The following is a 12,773-nucleotide window of genomic DNA, read 5'->3' as shown; positions in this document are numbered from 1 at the left end:
CTAGATTTTTCCACAGAGCTCCTGAAGTGATTCCAGCGCGAGAATGGATGATACGCATTATTTTTCTTGTGCCATAGCACTCCTTTGGGGGGCAGGTAATACTGTCTCCATTTCATAGATAAGGAAACGGGTTCAGAGAGGTTAAGCAACTTGCCCAAGTTCACACAGCCTCCAAATCTTTGAGTCCACAGCCCTGACCTGATCCTCTCTCTTGCCTCTCTAGTTGGTTCTCTTGTATGTGATTGCAAGAAGGGGGCTTATAGCTACTCATGTGTATACCATGGGATAAACTAACTACAACTGTCTCACTAGCATTTATGGAGTGCTAACTGTATGCCAGGCACTGTATGTCACTTGCCTTCTCTTATCGGACCTCTAAGGAACCCCACACAGGGGGACTGTTGTAGCGACTGCGTTTCTCCATGGGCTGACACCGAAGGGGGCGTGATGATTGGGGAGAGACGTTACCGGGGAAACAGGTGGTGCTCCGTCGGCCATCGTGGCGGGGGGAGGGGGGGCTCGACCAAAGCAGAGGGGAAAGGGAAGGTTAGCCAGTGTGGTGTTGGTCTGAGGGCCAGACTTGGTGCTGGACACGGGAGAAGCTGTGCATCCTTTAAGGCTTTGGCTTGGCTCTCCGTCTTCCTTCAGGAACATTGTGTCCCACGGTTTGTCCCTTATCCCTCATGTCTGTGTTTGCGATCTTTTATGCTGTAGGACTCATTCATTCAACAGCTATTACTCAGACCTGATTGCCTGGCTCTGTGTGGGGCTCTGCGGACGTGCGGTGGACAAGACAGGCACAGTCTCCTTTCTCCACGGGCCTGACGTCTCGCACAGGATACAGATCGCGGTGGGGGGGGGGGTGGCAAACCCTTACTTGAGCGTGCCAGGCTCTCTGGCTCTGTGGATGCTCTCATGCAAGCCTCGCAGCAGTTGTGGAAGGTGGTAGTTGTAGGCCCTGCGGGAAGCCCTCTGGGAGAGATGAGGAGAAGGCGACATAGACAAGTTAGGAAACCTTTCCAAGGTTGCACAGCTCATGAGAGGTGGAGGCTGAAGTTACACGGGGCTGTCTGGCTTCAGAGTGCAAGCTCGCAGGCATTGACGTAATTACGAAAGAGGAAGTCCTGGGAGCATCTGCGTGGGGTCAGACCATGCTGGGGCCATGGTAGGCCCCATCTTGAGCTGAGGGTACAGGCTGTGGCTTAGTTTCCTAGAACAGCTGTAGCAAAGCACCACAAACGTGGTGGCTTGAAACAAAACACATTTCTCATCTGACACTCCTGGGGGGTCAGAAGCCCCAAAATGGGTCTCATGGTGCTGAAATCAAGGTGTTGCATTCTTTCTGGAAGCTCTAGGGAAGAATTCCAGTTTGTAGAGACTGCCCAAGTTCCTTGGCTTGTGGTCGCCTCACTCCACCTCTGCGTCTGCTGTCCCATATCCTTCCCTGACTCTGCCCCTCCTGCCTCCCTCTTCTGAGGACTGTTGTGATGCTATCAGGCCCAGGACAGTCTCCCCACCTTACAAGTCTTGACCTAACTGCATCTGCAGAGTTGCATTTACCAGGTAAGGAAACATATTCATAGGTTCTAGGGATTAGGACCAGGACATCTCTGGGGGTCCATTGTTGTGCATCCCACCGCAGGGGAGAATGGGGCTGGCTGGGGTCCTAGAGGTGAGAGTGTGGCAGTTGGAGGGGCTCTTGGGCGTCTTGAGTGCCTGGAGGGAGGACCAGGAGGGTGTGTGGTGAGCCAGACAGGCTGGTGGAGTGCGTGCTGGAGTCCCAATGAGCCATGCTCCGGACTGGGAGTCAGGCACCTGCTAAGTGACTTCCGAAGGGAGTACCTCTGCTCCTGTCTGAGCTGTGAGGACACAGGAGTTGTTGTGTGTCTAAGGAGGATGGAGGATGGAGCCTGGCGGGGAGTCCCCTGCCCCACCCCCACACAGAGCATCCTTTGGGCCGGAAGACGGAGAGCTGGGAGCATTGGCGTCCTTCAGGATCCAGCAAACTCTGAGACAGGAGGGAGTTTGGCTCTCTGGAGTCAGGCAGGCCCCATATAACTGCATCTATCTGCCCACTTCTCTGGGAGGTGACATACCTGGGCTTTGGAGTCCCTCGAGCTGAGTGCACCCAGTCTCCACCACATTCTAGGCTGAGCCTGTTCTTGAGGCTAATCATGGGATATGCCTGGCACAGAGCAGGCCCACTCACTCGCTTATTCAGCAGGTGTTGCTAGAGAATCCGCTGTGTTTGGGCACAGAGCAGAACAGATGAGGTCCCGCCCCTCCTTAGGCCCTGTGGGGGGAAGAACATGGATAAGGAAGTAGAGAATCTTGTCAGCTGCTGATAAATGCTGTGGAGAAAAACACGGCAGGATAAGGAGGACAGGAGTGCTGGTATGAGTGGGGAGGGGTGCAGGGTCTGTGTGTGATGGCATGTTAAACAAGGCGGTCAAGGGAAGATCTGGATGAAAAGGTGACATTTGAGCACAGACTTGAAGGAGGTAAGGAAGCAAGCCATACAGTTATCTCAGCACGTGCAAAGGCCCTGGGGCAGGAGTTTGGTGTTTCCTAGGAATGCAAGGAGATGAATGTGGTCAGAGCAGAGCGAGTCAACTTGAGGAGGGTGGTAGGAGTTGAGGTCAGTGAGTCAGTGAGGAGCCAAATGGTGTAGAGCCTTGTAGGAACTTAGGTTTTGACTCTGAGGGAGAAGAGAGCTGTGCTAGAGCAGACATTCAAGAAAATGACAGCTCCAAAGCCCGAAAATGCCTCCCTCTCTCCCTCTGCTCTCCCCACTCCCTTTCCCTTCCTGTGCTGCCCGCTCTGTTTTGTGGGAATGAGCCCAGGGTCTAGCCTCACCTGCAGTCTGATCTGGGGACTTGACTTAGCTGTCCCCTCCTCCAGGCAGTCTCAGTGCTGGTCAGATACGGCTTTTGCTATTTATACAGCACGGTGGTTTACAAACCCTGCTTCTAGAATTTCACAGTCTCTCCTGCCGAGCATTCTCTCTCCAGGCAAATAATGGTGATCTTTATCCAAATCAAAGGGCAAAAATTAAGGCTGTAGATAGAATTGTCCGCATTTCAAGTTTTCCGCCCACTACATTTTCCCTTAAATGTTGGAGTCCCACTGGATTCCTGTGTAAGGGAGCATTTTATGGTTACTGAATTAGTTAATATTTGTTGAACACCTACCCTGTGCAGGGTTTTCTGTTAGATGGCAGATTTTGTGGTGAACGAAACAGGTGCCTTTTCTACCTTCTTCTCTCTAGCTTTACAGAAAGCAAGAAAATAAGTCACGATAGTTGCAGACGTGTTCGGACGCCATCCTTTTCCACACATTACCCCAGGTTGGGTTGGAGGACCACCTGGTCAAAGCCATCCTTCCTTCCTTCTGGCAAGGTCAGTTTTGGTGAAGAGGCCCAGGCAGTGGTGGAGTCTCACTTGCCAGCCCGAGGAAGAGTTCTGGGAGGTGCCGGAAGCAGAAACTGCCCAGCAGCACTCGGCAGGCCTGGCAATGTTGCCGTGGCCGCCTCCGTCCCCGAGGGGGTGCAAGTGCTAGTTGACGCTAATGGAGAGTGATGGCCCGGTTATAAAAATCCCCGGGGTGAAACCCTCTCCCCTTGCCCTTGGTCCCTGTGGAGGGGGTAGCTTGAGGCAGGGGTGTGACTGCCCGGTGTATACACAGACCCGGCTAGTTAAGGACCGTTGGCAGACTTTCGAAGACCCTTTAGAGATGGGAATATTGGCAGATCCAAGACCCAGGGGTCCTGGACAGGGTTGAAGGTGCCTGGTCTTCCTCTTTCTGCTGTCGGCTTGCTGGGCTGTCTTAGGTTAATTTTTGGCTTCCTTACTCCCCTGTCCCTTCTTGGGAATGTGCTCTGCAGCCCCTGAAGACCTCTTTTGTGTCCAGGGCTTGCTCGGTGGGTTTCGAGTAGCAGTTCCCATCCTGGGCTGCACATCAGAGTCCCGTGGGAGCCTAAAGCGTGATATGCTGACGCCCGGGCTCGGCCCCCCGGGATTGGGATTCATGTGATGGGTGGTGGGGGCTGGGCAGCATTTCTATCATGACGCCCTCGACTGTAATAGCGACAGAGGAGTATTCTAGAGCACGTGCGTGCGTACCACGCCCCTGTGACAGACGTTTCAGTTGTTTCTGCGTTTTCCTTCCGTAGTACATTCTCCATCCATCTTTTTGTGAGATCTTGTCTGTCAGGAGATCCTGCAAATGCTTCTGAAATGGCTGGGGAGAGATCCCTGTGCCTTGTCTAGCTCACCTGTCTGAGTGATTTCTGCCTTTCGCTGTCTTTGAGCTGTTTTACAACTTTAATGATAGAAAGCTGATAATAATGTACATGATTCTTGTCCATAAAAACGCCAGCTCATTGTGCCTGTGAACACAGTTGCTTGCTGCTGGACACCACAGTTTGTAAACGCTCTGGGTGATTGTGACGTGTCGCAAGGTGGAGGTCTCGGAAGATTCTAGGAGGTTTCTAACCAGTCTCTTGTTGACCCTCTGGACTCAGGGGAACTGATGGCTTATTTAGCACTGTGTGTGGACAGCCAGTCGAAATAGTAAGAAGAACTAGCATTTGCTGAGCACTTGGAATTTGCCAGACACTTTTCTGAGAGTTTCCGGTGTTGTTTCTTTATGCAGTTGGCGTTTTACATGGACGAGAATCAACCCGACGAAATAGGCACTCTTATTATCCCCCCACGCAGATGGGGAAGTGGAGGCAGGAGAAGTTGCCAGAGATAATCTGGCTAATGAATGACCGAGTGGGGGCTTGACCCGCCTGGCCTGCTCGTGTCACCCCAGAGAGCGGGAATCCTGGGCTCTCGCCTGGACCCTGCCTCTTCCTTCACTGTGTCGTTTAGCTGCTCTGGGCTTGTGTCGTGGGGCTGATGACCCCGAGCCCCCAGACCTGCTTCCAGGTGGCGAGGTGTGGGTGTGAGCCATGCCTGGCAGGCTGAGAGGGGGGCTCAGGAGGGCCACACTCCAGGCCGTCACCCCGCATTCTTTGCATGTTGGTTCGCACACGCATCACCTGTTTGGTCAGAGTGAGGGCGTGTGTCGGACTTCACGAGTGTGTCTACAGGAGGAAAACGAGGCAGTTCTAGCACGGTTGGGCTTTCCTGGGGCTCCTCAGGTTCCCGGGGCTGAGAGGTCTGTAGCTGGTGGACTTGAAAATTGAGGGAGAAGTGTGCGCACCCCCGGGGCCAGGGCCTCCCGTCTGTTCTGCAGGCCTGTCCTCAGAGCAGCCCTGGGAGGTGATGCCATCAGCCTCACTGGACAGATGAGGGAAATGAGGTTCATTCGTTCATGTTTGGGCTCCTTCACTCATTCAGCTCACCTCGGCCAGATATGCACTGAGCCCCAAGACACCGTGGCAAATCGGGGAACTGCGCTTGGAGTCCTTACTAGCCTCTCCTCTGAAACGATTTGCCCAGCGGCCCGGAGAGCTCAGGAGAGGTGCCAGAGGCCACACGGCCAGAAGTGCCAGGGCTGGGCCTGCGTGCCCTCCCGAGCCGTTTTGCACTTGAGCATACGAGGGCACTCTCCAAGTAGACCTAGAAGGTCCCATCCCTATCACACAGTTTCCGGGTGTCCTTAGCCCACGGGACCCCTCACCCAGTCCCCAGAGAGATCCGAGCTCCCCAGGAACTAATTTCTTAAGAGAACTTTATGGCTCTTAACACCCTAAGCGGATCCAGATGTGCCTTGTGGCCGGTGCTGCAGATGTCCTGGCCACAGCCAGCTTGGTTTGGAAGCCCGGCCCCGGCAGCCGCCAAGTCTGGAAATGAAGTAAATGAGCGAGTTGTTCTTGGCCATTTTCCCCTCATCTCAACCCAACTCAGATCAGACTCGGGCTCTGACCTCAGGCATCGCACATTCCAGCGTTCCCCCAGCCTCCTGGGGTTCCAGGGCCCGCGGCAGGAGAAGAGCACGTTGGGGGGCGCTGAGTGGCACAGGGGAAGCGTTCTAGAGGGAGCATGGGATGCAGGGGGGTGAGGGCAGCTGAAACAACTGCATTCCTCCAGCCACCAGTTCTGGGAGAAGCAGAGGGGATGCCTGCTGGGCTGGGGCTGGCCTCCAGCCATGGGGGGGGGGGGGTTCCCACAGAGAGAGGCAAAACTGGCTGAGCAGCTGGGGCAGGGGGCTGATTTGGGCACCCCTCTGGCCCCCCAGCATCTCTGCCCTGTGGGAGGGCACCAACCCAACTTCCCGAGTGCTGGGGGCCTTTCCAAGAGCTGCACCTGGATTCCTGAGGTCTTGGGGAACCCGGTTCAAAGCTGGGTGGTCAGGGGCGAGCGTGGTGCTGACTCCTCCACCCCCCAGGTCCAGAGCAGACCACACAGCCCTCAGGGGTGAATCACTTTGAAGTGATGGGGTTCCGGGGCCTGTGGCAGGCCGAGGGAGCCAACTTGGTGGGAATGGGCAGGCCAGGCAGGCTTGTCCCACTTGGCTTCCGGGCAGTTCCTCCTCTCCAACGGCGAAGGAAGCCAGAGATCTGGGGGGCAAGGAAGGGTCTGGACTTGGGGGTCAGCAGCTGAGTTCAAATGTCACCTCCTAGCTGTGTGACCTTGGGCAAGTCACTCAATCTCCCTGAGCCTCGGCTTGCTTTCTCGGCAACGGGGGGCATCCTTGCACCACCTTCAAAGGGTCTGTGTGAGCTTCAAAGGAGAAGAATCCCTGCGAAATGATGAGCTTGGTGTCTGGCTCCAAAGTTGTACCAAACCGTAGTTTTGGGAGGGCTTAACCCCATCCCTATCGCAGAGCCACCCCGGGGACATGCAGCCTAGACAGGAACGATGTCCGAGTTGTGCCAGTGGTTAGAGAATCTGCTGATACGTCTTGTCTCACTGAATCACTGCCTCCAGCTCCCCCTCTGTACCAGCTCTGGGGGGGCCATTGGTATGCCCTGCTCCTTAGTATTACTGTCGTGGGCTATCTGGTCTGTGTCTGCTAAAACCGAGAGTATTAATTAACTAATTAATTAACTAATTACTGGCTACATGATCAAAGCACACTAAAGCTGAGAGACATTAATCAGTAGTTAAGAATTCAGATTCCAGAGCCAATCTGCGTGGGTTTTGATTTCCCTTTCTCCACTTACTAGCTGTGTGACCTCGGGCCACTTTCTGAGAGTCTCTGTGCCTCAGTTTCTCAACTGTAAAGTGGAAATAACACCGTCTACTTCACAAGGATGTTGGGAGGATGAAGTGAGGTAATATGTGTTCCGTGCTTAGAACAGGGCATGGTGCGCAGGGGCATGATCACTGTATCATTCCTTTATTCTTCGATAAGTCTTTTTTTAAAAAATATTTTATTTATTTGACAGAGAGAGACGCAGCGAGAGAGGGAACACAAGCAGGGGGAGTGGGAGAGGGAGAAGCAGGCTTCCTGCTGAGCGGGGAGCCCGATGCGTGGCTCGATCCCAAGACCCTGGGATCCTGACCTGAGCCGAAGGCAGATGCTTAATGACTGAGCCACCCAGGCGCCCCAATTCTTTGATTAAGTCTTGGTTATGTGTCTGGTGCTCTCCAGGGGAACGTGGGGTAACGCCAGTCTCCTGGGGCTGCTGTAAGGGTGATCTGCCAGTTCCTTCCCCTTGGTGGTTGCCCCTGGGGTCACCAGCTTCCCTCGCTTTGCCCCCAGCCCCAGCGCAGCTCCGGGGGCCACTGGGCCCCTGGAGCCTCCAGACCCCCTGTGCTGGGCACTTGGTGCACATGCAGCTCAGCTCTCTCCCCCACCTTGAGCCAGGCCCTTGACTCACCCTGCTGTCTTGCGACCCCTTGTGATGTTGATGGGATGAGGAAGAATGGCCCGCGCGGGTAGAGTTGTGCTGGTAAAATCAGCTGCACGCTGCTGTCATGTGACTCCTGATGCTCGGCGGCCACTGGAGGGGGCGCCAGCCTCGCTGTCGTCCGTGCATGCTCCATTCATGGCTCCCTTCTTTCATTCATTCGGGGTTTCCATTTGCTCTCTTCCCATTCTTCTTGCTGTCATTCATTCTCTTGGCGTTCATTCATTTTTCACTTCATCCAGTGTCCGGTGTGTGCTGGCCTTGCAGGCTTGGGAGATGCAGCCCTGAGCAAGGCCTGTACTGATGCTGCCCGGGGGGCTCTCAGGGGCTGACTTGAGGGGGCAGGGCCAGCTTCCTGGAGGAGGAAGCCTCTAAGTGGCTGTTTGGAGAAGGAGCTGGAGTTAGCTGGGTGAAAAGGGGAGTTGGGGCCTCACCTGCAGAAACTCAGGGTCGCCGAGGCAAGGGATGGAGTTCCAGACCTCGGCTGGGGCGGGGGCTGGTGATGCTTTCTTTCCCCTACAATGAGATGCATCATTTGGATGCAGGGGCCTAGATGCGAGACCAGTAGTAGAGGGCTTGTTTGTGGGGCCCCCGTTCCAAAAGTGCCACTGTACCCAGAGGTCCGGGAGCCTTTTGGAACAGGCAGGGACCCAGCACACACAATCATCAAACTGACCACGTGCTGCCATTCCCCTAGGACCCAGCCCCTGGGGGGCCTTGGCATCCGCCTCTGCGCTTTGGAGCCCTGGTCAGGTCTGTGAAGTGGCACTGCCAAGCCTGGCTCAAGGTGGGGGAGAGAGCTGAGCTGCGTGTGCACCAAGGGCCCAGCACAGGACAGGGTTCTGCAAGTGGCAGGCAGCTCCTTCCTGCAGGCGTCCAAGGTCCCAGTGCCGGTTGGCGCTGGGGCAGGGGGTGTGGGGGTGCGGGGAGTGTCTCCCTGGCAGGAGGAGTAGCAGGGGGAAGGAGAGACCCTGGGAACTTCCCCAGCCATCCAGTGCTAGGAATTTGGCTTTGCTCCCTCCAAGGGTTCCAGAATCCAGTAGATTTATTGAAATCTGTTCCCACTTCAGCAAAGCAATCCGTCATGTGTCTGGCCAGCAGGATTCTGGTATCTTCTCAGTGCCAGCCTTTCAGTCCCTGGGGAGCAGGCAGGGAAGCAGAGAGCACATGGGGCTTACGGACACTGTGGCTGCCTGGCCAGAGGTGTGCAGTGTCCTGGAGAGTGAAAGGTCACATTGGCCTCTGGTTAAATGTGGCCGAAGGTTCCTGTTCCTCGCAGAATCATCACCACTTCTCATTAATTAATTAGTTTAACATTTATTGAGCTCCTGCTGCGTGCTAGGAAAATGGCAGTGCAGTGAACAAAGTCCCTTTTCTCATGGTTGGGGGGACCTGCCCCTAACCTGATAAATACATAGCATGTTGGGTGTGGGTAAGGACCATGAAGAAGACCAAAGCAGGGTAAGGGGGTAGGAATGTTCACAATGTGAACAGGGTGGGCTTCACCAGAGGAACATGTGAGCTGAGACGTGAAGGAAGTAAATGGGGGGCCACATGGGTATCTGCAGTAGAACGTTCCACACAGGGGGAGCAAGTGCAAAGGCCCCGAGGGAGAACATGGCAGGCTTGGAGGAGCACTTGCTATGGCCAGGCATTGGACTGGGTGCATGACCCACACTGTCTCCTTTTGTCCAGTAACCCCGAGAGGTTATAGCCCTGTTACAATTCCCGTTTTACTGGTTGGTCATGTTGAAGCTCAGGGTGAGTCAGTACACAGCCAGCAAGTGGAGGAGTCGGGATTCAGACTTGGGGCAGAGACTGCACAGCCTCGGCTCAGGTGTCTGTGCTGTCACCTTGGTCCTCATTTGGCCACAGGACTTGGATGAGGGACCAGTGGTAGGGGTTTGTCCTGCACCGAGTGTGGAGTGTGGTGATGGGCAGGTCAGGGCATTTCCCCTTTGGAGACTCTCAGCGGTCCGCCCTGGTGGCCAGTAGGTGATATGGCCCTGATCTGTGTCATATGTCCTGGGGGCAGATGGCCATGGCCAGACGTCCAGGGGGCTGGAGCTCTGGCATCCGGTGTAGGCCTCACAAGAGCCCAGGAGGACAGGCCTAGAGGGCCTGGTGTGGGGCCTGGAACTTCCTTACCAAAGGGCCTGGTTTGAGCCCCAAGAAAGTCAGCCCCTTTCTGGTTCCCCGTTTTCATCTTGGTGAAAATGGGGTCATTAAACTCTGCCCTACCTCCCTTCCGAAGCTTTTGGAAGATCAAGTAAGATTATACATGAGGTAGGCTTTTGTCAGCTCTAAGCCCGTACGTGAGAATCCTGATTTTTCCTTTATTTAATTGCAAAAACAGTATCAAAGCAACATTAAAGACAGTTTAAAAAAGAAAAAAGGAAGGAGGGAAAAATCCTTTACTTACGGTTCTACCACCACAACAGAACCACAGATACCCCCCCGCCCCCAGCTGGGTAGGTTTGGACACACTCTCAGATCAATTCCGTGCTTTCCGAAACGCGCTGCTTGCTCCCCGAAACTCCAGAGCCGCAGGGACTCGGACTGTTTGTTGTCCTTCGCTCTCCAAGCTGAATGGATCTGGCTCTCCAGACTTACTTGTGTTGGTTTTCTAATCATTCCTCTTGGGTTTTGTCCGTAGATACGGATGTTCTTATGTTTTTACAGGGTTCTGTTTCTGTTTGTGCTCCGCTGTCATCAGATTGGATTCTGTTCTGCGTAGTCTTCGCGAACGTTATTTTTAGTGGTCGCACACCGCCTTTTGTGGACCTGCCTCCCTTTGGTTAGATTCTGAAGCCGTTCTCAGCCTTCCTTCTATAGTAGAGCAAGCCATAGGGAAATCCGTGCGCTCGTGGCTTCTTTCCCCCTTTCCTTACGGTGATGGGGGCTTGTTGGGAAAAATACCCAGGGGGGAGCTTCATTGGTCAAAGGGGAATGAACTTTGTTGGCTTGTTGGCTTTTGATACCAAGGAGGCTGTCTTGCTTTCCAGAACAGGTGAACCCATTTGTAATGCCGTGGGCAGCTCGGGAGTGCCCTCGTGTTCACACAGCCCAATCAGCTTTGGGTTTTATTGTTTCTCTTTCTCTTAAATTAACTTTGCGGGTTGAAAATGGTGCCTCGTTGTATGTCGGCAGTCACCGATTGACCTTGAGACGCATGCCTTAGCGTCCTCAGCCTGTGCTGTCCTTTTTCCTCCTGCCCCTTGTCTCAGCCGTTAGCACCGCTGTTAACAACAGAGATCCCACAGGGTCCCCTCCAGCCAGGGCAAGGGGGGTAAGGAGCAGCTGCGGAGAGGGGCTCCCACAGGAGTCTTAGCTTCTCCTGTACCTGCCTGTGAATGCCTGCTCCCTGGCTGGATGGAGGATTACGTGCAGTTGGCTCAGTGCCGCCCTGGGAGCCGGCCTGGCATGCAGGGCAGATTACCGCGTGGCCCGAGGGGCTGCCCTCTGCAGCCGTACAGCAGCCGGCGTGGGGGGCGCCCCGACCCAGGACCTTGCCCCCTTTGCCCCCCAGCAGTGCGGCTGATTCTGTCTGATCGTTCCCACTTCACACGTGGGGAGAAGGAGGTTCAGAGAGTTGGTAACGATAAAGGTAGGAACAGTGGTGGCAACACCCTGCCGTTGGGGCCCTGATAGCACGAGGCACGTGGGCCACCTGCAAGCCTGCAGCCCGTGGGCCCGGCAGAGGAGGAAACAAGCTCGAAGAGGAGCAGTGGGTGCCTGGGGCCGCGGGTCTCCCGGGGCCGCAGCGCCAGGTTGAACGCGGATCCGCCCGGTGCCGGAGCCCGGGCCAGGCCCACCGTCTGTTGCATTTTGCAGGCCCAGCTGATGAACTGGAGCTTTTCAGAAGTCTTAGGAAAGATGATTTCCTTATTAGCTGGGGGGTTGTTTTTTTTTTTTAATCTCTAAATTAAATTTTTTTGTGTAAGTATGTGGAACTGTGATTGCATATGTGATCTGCGTGGTTGAAGCCAAAATCCCCGGCTTGGAATGTTCCGGAGGCTTTGCCTCTGGGCGCCATCGTCGTGCACAGACTGGTCACCTGGGGAAGCAGGGGCAGGGTTAGGTTGGCATCAGGCTGTTGGAACCGCCACTTCCTGGGTCTCTCGGCCACGGCAGGGCCCGGCTTCATAGGCGTCTTGGCCTCGGGGACCGCGGTGCGGCCTCCAGCTGGCCCTGCAGCGCGGGTGAGCACCTGCCTGCGAACTGCAGTACTGTTCCTCCTGCTGTCCCTGGCTGGGCCGGGGGCACCCCGAGCGGGTCCCGGTCTGAGCAGGGTGTTTCCAGACGTGTACAGGGAACAGTGCAGTTGCAGGGGCGAGGGTTCCCCAGAAGTGGCCCCTACTGACACAGACGGTGGAAAAGGAGCCACGTGGCTGCACGACTGGGCAACTGGGCCGCGCTTCCTAGGAACGTTCCGAGGGAAGGCCCGACAACCTTCATGTCACCTCGGGGAGGAGATGGAGCAGGACACGCTTCCCACGGGAAGCCGACATCAAAAGAGAGGTTTGGAGAGAAGCGCTGGCGGGTTCCTCTCCCGGGACTTGAGCTTGGGCGGCTGCTCGTGCCAAGTGCCCCACGGGGTTCTCTGCACGGTTTCGGGGGTCACAGTGGGAGCAGAGGGGCTGCCCTCGTTTCCTTGCCCGTGATGCCCGGGGCCACATGGTCCGAAGTGGTGTGGCTGGGACGCAGCCTCCTTCGGCCGACTCCACATCCCGGGCTCCCTCGACTCCCTAGCGCTGCCCGAGTGCCTCTGGGTACCTGGTGCTCTTGTCCCCAAACAACACAGAAGTGATTTTTATTGTGAGCATCCTTAATAAGTAACAGTAACTGCCATTGATTGAGCCTCTAGGTGCCATGCACTTTCCTGCACTGTCTTGTTTAGCCCACTACAGAAGCCCATGACATGGGCACCGTTGTCCCCACTTTGCAGATGAGGAAACTGAGGCACAGA

At 55.4% G+C, this 12,773-nt stretch overlaps 1 protein-coding gene across 1 annotated transcript in view; it reads left to right on the top strand.

Moving 5' to 3' along the window:
- CMIP (c-Maf inducing protein) overlaps positions 1-12,773 on the top strand; it is a 227,421-nt gene that overhangs the window by 30,525 nt on the left and 184,123 nt on the right. The gene's annotated exons all lie outside the window — the stretch shown is intronic.

The sequence above is a fragment of the Mirounga leonina genome, unplaced genomic scaffold, assembly GCF_011800145.1.
Source record: "Mirounga leonina isolate KUSES-001 unplaced genomic scaffold, KU_Mleo_1.0 Mir_180, whole genome shotgun sequence".
Classification (NCBI taxonomy): Eukaryota; Metazoa; Chordata; class Mammalia; order Carnivora; family Phocidae; genus Mirounga; species Mirounga leonina.
This window is presented reverse-complemented; position numbering and strand designations above follow the sequence as displayed.